Source organism: Ipomoea nil, unplaced genomic scaffold, assembly GCF_001879475.1.
Source record: "Ipomoea nil cultivar Tokyo-kokei standard unplaced genomic scaffold, Asagao_1.1 scaffold1043, whole genome shotgun sequence".
Taxonomy (NCBI): Eukaryota; Viridiplantae; Streptophyta; class Magnoliopsida; order Solanales; family Convolvulaceae; genus Ipomoea; species Ipomoea nil.
The window spans coordinates 11447559-11455459 of NW_017617471.1; positions in this window are offsets into that span (position 1 = coordinate 11447559).

Genomic DNA, 7901 nt, shown 5'->3' on the forward strand with positions numbered 1-7901 from the left:
TTTTTTTAAAAGTGATAATTTTTCTCCCTGATATATTAAATTGACATTTCTACCCTTAAAGTAAACATTTTATTTATTTTACTTCTCCAACAAATTATCGCGTATACGTAGGGATGACCACGGTTCAGATCAAACTGAACCGGACACTATAGCAATTGAATTAAAAGTTTCCAGTTATGATTAAGATCTAGAACCTAATATTTGGATTTCAATTCATTAAAATTATGAATAAAAAAAATTGGATCTTGAACCGTGAATCGGCGGTTCTGGATCCGGTTCGGGATTTTGAACCGTCTTTATTTTAAAATTTTATTTTTTTATTTTAAATAGTCTAAATTCAACAATAAATGTATTTTATTTTTTCAGTTCGGTACATGAATCGTCCGTTTCGGTTCGCGATTTTAATAAACTATAAATATCGAGTTTCGATTCTAAATTGTAATTGAAATATTTCGGTTTGGTTGCTATAGTGTTTGTTTGGTTTGAACCAAATTATTGTCATAATTTGTTAGAGAAGGAAAATAAATTAAATATTTATTTTAAATATTTATTTTAAGGGTAAGTATGTCCATTTAACATTTCAGGGGGAAAAACAGCCACTTAAATAATTCAGGGGGAGAAAGTGCTATAAGTATATAACTTAGGGGGAAGAAGTGCCATTTTCCCAATTATATTTAAAATTTTTGTTGTGAACATCAACAAAATTTTGCTGAGATTCGCAGCAACAAATTATGTTCTTGTGAATTGCAACAACATCTAGTTTTTGTACACAACAATAATACACTATATTTTTGTGGCAAATAATTTTTATATATTTTTATTTTTTTGCAATACGTTAATTTATTTATGATTTATAAAAATATATTATATATTATAAAAAATTTTATTAGAAAATTATAAATAATGTATTAATATAAGTTATTAATAGCTTTTGTAGACTTTTTATAAAGTTGTTAAAAGTTTATAAATGTTATGAAAGTTTAAATAATTCTATAAAAGTATGAAAAGAATTTATAAAAGTAATTTAAAATGTATCACTTTAAAATATTTTGAAAGTATATAAAAATCTTGATTAAATACACCCTTAAATTAGTACTAGATTAATTGGGTGGTACGGTCTTAAATTAATTTACGGAATTCCAAAATCAGAGGAGTCAGAAGAAGATTTGAAATTATGCAATTAATCTATACCTCACATAAATGCAATTTCTACGTACTCCCAAATGCTCTGTCGGGTCGGGGTGTGGGGAGCCTTTAGGGTTGAGGTTCAGCATTTTGGAAGAATTTCGACGTATTCAACAGAATTCGAAGAGGGGTAGAAATTAGATTTTTTTTTTAGAAGTTCCATTATTTACGAATTAACTCCTCTATAGAGCGGCATAGTTGTGTTTCAGGTTCGAATCGCAATATGGGAGCATAGAATCTTTGGAGGAAGTCATGTTTTGTTTGCTGTATTAGCCATTCATTCACCACCATCATTTTATATTTTAAATATTTAAATTAAAAATAATTATGCTCATTTTTTAAAAAAATAAACTAAACACACCAAGACAGTTTTTTAGAATGCAACTAAATACGGAGAAAGAAAATATTTTTTAAAAAATGACTCATTTTTCAGAAATTATTTTCTTACTTTTCTAACACGCCCATAAATTTGAATACACAAGGCAATTTAGTAAATTACTCGTATAAATCCCCATGCATTAATTCCTTGTTATTTCCAATACAATAAATGAACCCTTATAATAAATTATTACGGAGTATTATTTATTCTAAGCATTGTGAAATGAAATCATACAATAAATGAAAACTATCCTTTTCCATTTTGGAAATTATCATCCTAAAAGAATATGCATGTCATACTATAATTATTCTAAGAATGCATTGTTTCTTTTTACTTAAATCAAACTTTTTTGTTGTAGCAAAATTTTACTTTTCTATTCTAAATCTATTTGCTTTAATTAAAATGTACATTTTATTACAAGCTAATATACTATGTTTGTGGCAATTTTCGTATATTTTAAGAATTTAAATATAAAAATTTAATTATCTAATTAATCTTATAGGGGAAAAAATAAAATTTCAAAATATCAATAAGAGTTTACAAGATGAATAGTTCACATATACAAATAATTGAGATCTCAATCATATATACAATAAAAACTTTTGAATTCATATATTATAACTTGATTACATAACTCTTTAATTACTATTCGACAACGTCTGTAAGCCTATTATAATCATGTCATTTTTAACATAGATAAGTTAAGTTTTATTGACTGATGACGATCAATATCGCATTAAAAAGACTTTAAATTATTTTAGTATGAAAATTGTTAGGACATCATTACAACAATACTCATCGTTACTACTACTTTTATTACAAGTTGAAAATACTTATTTTGATTATATTAATAGTAATCATTTTTGTATACTAATTATTTAATATTTAAAAATTATACTAAGTGTTTACTTATTTTTTATTTTTTGGTCAAACCACGAGATGTCCTGAGCGGCAAATTATATCATGCACCGGGCTTCTAAACGACGTCGCTTTGTTTAATGAAAAGAAACGGCACCCGTTTCGCAAAAAGTAACTCTGTAATTCAGTTTTATTTTGTATACACTGTAGTTTCAGTTCAACACAACTACAGTTTCATTTCGATATAACTACAGTTTCATTCGATATTTATACACTCAAATATGTGAAAATATTATTTAATTTTATTTTATATACACTATAGTTTCATTAAAACACAACTACATGATCATTTCGATATAACTACAAGTTCATTGCACAATATACACTCAAATATGTGAAATGTTATTCAGTTTCATTTTATATACTCTGCAGTTTCATTTTAACACAACTACAATATCATTTTGATATAACTACAGTTTCGCTGGGTAATATACACTCAAATATGTGTTTCATTTTGTGTACACTGCAGTTTCATTTCAACACAACTACAGTTTCATTTTGTGTCAGTTTAGATATACTATAGAACATGCGCTCTCCGTTAACTGTAGCGGCGTGCCGTTTCTTTACTTAAAGAAACGGCGTTGGTTTTGGACCACAGTCTACAGTGACCGGGCCAATTAAGAGGCAAAATGCTGATCAATTTGACTTTCTATCCTAGAAGTTAAAACTCATGACCTCTCTTAAAACAAAAGTGCACGACCATTCACACAAATCAAACTGATTAATATTTACTCATTAATTTCATATTAGACATTAATTTAATCTCGCAACAACCGTTCAAAGTTCTCCCTATGCAACGCCAGTGGAGATCTGCCCCACCTTCCCACAACCATCGCCATAAGATGCAGCGCCGGTCGACCACATCGTTATCTACGTCTCGACCAACGCACATCTCCGAGCAACGCGACACCAAATTATTAATAATATTCTACGTTTGGTAGGGTTTTCTTGACAGGAAATGAGGACATAATCATTAAGCTTGAGATGACAGAGGTGTACGGTAGGATAGGGCCGGCGCTTGGCTTTTCTTGACAGGGAATGAGGACATCATCCTTTAAACGCAAGTGTGCCTTTCGTGAAGGACGAAGTTTCCTTGTCGTTTCTACCAAATGGGCATGTGAAGAAGGGTTGTCTTAATCTAACTAGAGGTCATACAGGATCCTATTTACCTTTTAACTTCCAACTTCACTTTAATTTTGCCCCAAATACATGAAAAAATAAAAAGATTTATTCAAGAAATTTTCTCATCCTTTAGATTATCCAAATTAAAATATCTACATCTGGCATTTGCCGACAGTGTCTTCTTTTTTACTTCTTGGGATGTCCTATTTGCCATCATGAATAATTGTAGCAAATGACAAGGATAGAATTTATTGTATTGGTGAAAGATGTTTTAATAGATAATTTGTCCGGTAGCCAATTACTATATAATGTAATGACACATCTGTTATCATTCTAAATGAGTGGTTTCAGTGGTGTGGTCATTGATTTTTTAGATTGAAAAAGATTAAGAAAATATAAAACATATACTATCTTGTAAAGACAGTCAAAAAGAAGAATTTTGATTCAAAAGAGATGGTTTGACTATAATATTCACCAAATGGGAGTTATAGCATATACAAAAGATTTGACAACTAGAATAGTCAGACCTATGACACCCATCAAAAGAGTTTAATTAATTAAAATTGAAGATATTCATATCTAAAAGAGGTATATATTCAAAAGATATCACTCAACGAAAGAGACTTTTAGTCAAAAGAAGTCGAGGCTGGAGAAATACATCATTATACCTAGGTTGAGTAATAATGTTAACAAAAGACTTCATACTAGTAGAAAAAGGTTTTTCACCAAAAGGCTCATTTTGGTGTTTCAGAATCAAAATATTACAAGGTGAGAGTTGCTTTCCTTCCGCTAGCAATCTTAGCAAGGTGTGTAGTATATGAGTAAATGTTATACGGAGTAATAATTAAATATTTTAATCATTTTATTTAAAATATTTATAATAATCTTGAAAATAATGTTATTTAATGTGAAGCTTTCTGCTAATTAACCTCACCTTCCTAGGCCAGAGACTTGTTCTTCCAATACCATTTTGGGTATGAGAAATTCCACACTCATGAAAACCAAAAATCACCAGTAATGGAGGACGGAAAAGCTCACACAATTGCTATTTCTCTTGTCGTTGTCGCTCGCCTGATTCTGAAGCTCATCGGCACTTTCTACTTCTTATGTGGGACGGACATCGCATTTAATTTTTTATAAATTCTTCTTTTAATTTTTAAAAATAATAAATAAAATAATTTTTTTATATATAATTCGACATTATGACATTATATTTAAGAAAAATTTGGAAGTGACATGTAAAAAAAATGCTATTTGCACTTCTTTCTATTTTTTTTTTTTAGTTTTTAATGGTTAATTGTACATATTTTTTGTTCAATGTCAATTGCATAATGTGTAAAATTTCAGCGATCTATTTGACAATTTTATATTCCGTGACTAAATATGTAACGATTAATCATTTAAACATACAAATACATGACAAAAAAAATGTGTACCATCCAATTAATCATTTTTGTACCATAATTGTACAACAACTTGGTCACATAATTGTACTTATTTGTAACAACAAATATTGACTCAAAAAATAGTTATTATTGACTAACAAACGGGTAATAGTTTGTTACTTTGTTCTACTAACATCATGGTTACAAATATTGTATTTATTTGTGGGGAAAATGGCACTTTTTCCCCCTGAGTTATATACTTATAGTACTTTTTCCCCCTCAATTATTTAAGTGGCTCTTTTCCCCCCTAAAATGTTAAATGGACATATTTACCCTTAAAATAAATATTTAAAATAAATATTTCATTTATTTTTCTTCTCCAACAAATTATTACTATAATTTGGTTCAAACCAAACAGATACTATAGCAACCAAACCAAAATATTCCAATTACAATTTAGAATCAAAACGCGATATTTAGAGTTTATTAAAATCGCAAATCGAAATGGCCGGTTCATGTTCCGAACTGAAAAAATAAAATACATTTATTGTTGAATTTAGACTATTTTAAAATAAAATTTAAAATAAAAACGGTTCAAAATCGCGAACCGGATCCGGAACCGCCGGTTCACGGTTCATGATCCAGTTTTTTTGGTTCATAAATTTAATAAATTGAAATCTAAATATTGGATTCTAGATCTGAATCATATCCGAAAACTTTTAATTCGATTGCTATAGTGTCCGGTTCAGTTCGAACCGAACCGTGGTCATTGCTACATATACACAATAATTTGTTGGAGAAATAAAATAAATAAAATGTTTACTTTAAGGGTAGAAATGTCAATCTAATATATCAAGGGGGAAAAACCACCACTTTTAAAATAATTGAGGGGGCTAATGTGCTTACATAAATAATTGAGGGGGAAAAAGTGCTATAAGTATATAACTTAGGGGGAAAAAGTGCCATTTTCCCTTTATTTGTGACAAATTTGTTAACTCTTGAACAATTATTCAAAAGTAGGGATTTTTTTTTAGGAAAAACGGGGGACCCAAACTAAGCGTCTAGCCTAGCTCTCTTGGCTTCCACATAGAAACATCATTCGCATTTTATCCCACTCAACGTGCCCAACCACCTCGGTGAGGGTTTCCATAATCTCGATACAGTCGTATCTCCTTCTCGTCGCACGCTTCACAAGCCAATCAACCACGGTATTAAACTCCCTTGGAGCATGAGACACTTTCACCTCCCAATCGATCGTTATACACTGCACAACGGCACGCGCAGCACTGTACGTCCGCGCCTCCCAAAACGATGTCGTTTTGGGAGGCGCGGAAGGGAGTTGACGTGATTGTGTGTATCTGTTTATATCATTATGTGTACTTATTTATACAATTATGTGTATTTTTTATACAGTTATGTATATTTGTTTATACAATTATATAAAACGACGTCGTTTTGCATTAAAACGCACAATGCAATGCGCGCCCTAGTGCACGATATAAATTGCCTTTCACCTCCCATTCCCTTGTTATCCAATTCTTACACTCGTGAATAACGTAACTCCACTAATCAGGCCCATCGCCTCTAGGTACTTGTTAAACCAATATAATCCACCACCTCCTGCAAATCACAAAGGAACCAAACCTTTTTCTCTCCCATCTCCCAAGCCCATTTAAGTAGGGATTGATTTTATCCACCCATTTAAATATATCAATGGTTAAAGGTTGTTGAAAAATAAGAAAAGTTGTTTTTATAAATATTGAAAACTTAAAAGTTTTCAATAATTATAAAATTGACTTTATATTTTATAAATGGCATGGTTCTGGAACAGATTGGAGCCATTAAATGAGCTCAGATCAATGGTAGGAAATCAGTAAAAATAGAAAAAAATACAATGAAATTTTGATAAATTCAATGATATGGTACATTTAGATATGCCTGGTGGTGCATTTAGATATGCTTCATAGTGCTTTGTGTTCGATACACCATCCAACATTCTCGTGTGCACAACAGACTAATACTTAGCGCACTACAAACCAGCATTTAGTGGTGCACCACAGACCAGGACTTAGAGCACCATGAAAACAAATGTTTTTTTTTTGCAAAAAATTACCAAAATGTCACCATATTTTTTCTCATTTTCATTGATTTACAATCGTTGATTTGGGATCATCCAACGGTCCAGATGCGTTTGCACCATCGCACGGGAGGAAGCTGCTGAATCTGATCTAGTTTATATATATATATATATATATATATATATATATATATATATATATATATAAAGTTGTACAATTAATCATTTAAACATACAAATAGATGAGCTAGTGACAAATAAATTTGTACAAATTAATCATTTTTGTGACAACACCTTGGTCACATAATTTTTCTTATTTGTAACAACAGATATTCACTCACAAATAGTTATTAGTGACTAATTAACAAACTGGTAATAGTTTGTTATTTTTGTTCTACTAACATCATGATTACAAATATTATATTTATTTGTGACGAAATTGTCAACTCCTAAACAATTATTCAATAGTGGAGATTAATTTGAGTCATTCATGCATCTAGTATATCAATGGTTGAAGGTTGCCAGGGCCTTTGCACAGGGCCCCCAATTTTTGGGGACCCATATTTAAAAAGAAAAAATTACAGTATATATAGTGATCACTGATCAGCGCAATTTTAATTTCGAAATTAGAACCCTATTAATTAGTCTATTACCTAACTGACTAATAACCGTAGTCTGTAGCTCGATCAACCCTCCAGTCCCTCCTCAACGCATTGACACAACTGTGCAAGCGGCAAGCCTAATTAATTGGCGATTTGGGGTTTTCTTGCATCGAAGTGATTGAATAGCAGTATAGCAGCAACACTACACCGTCTACAGTCTAGTAGTCTACACA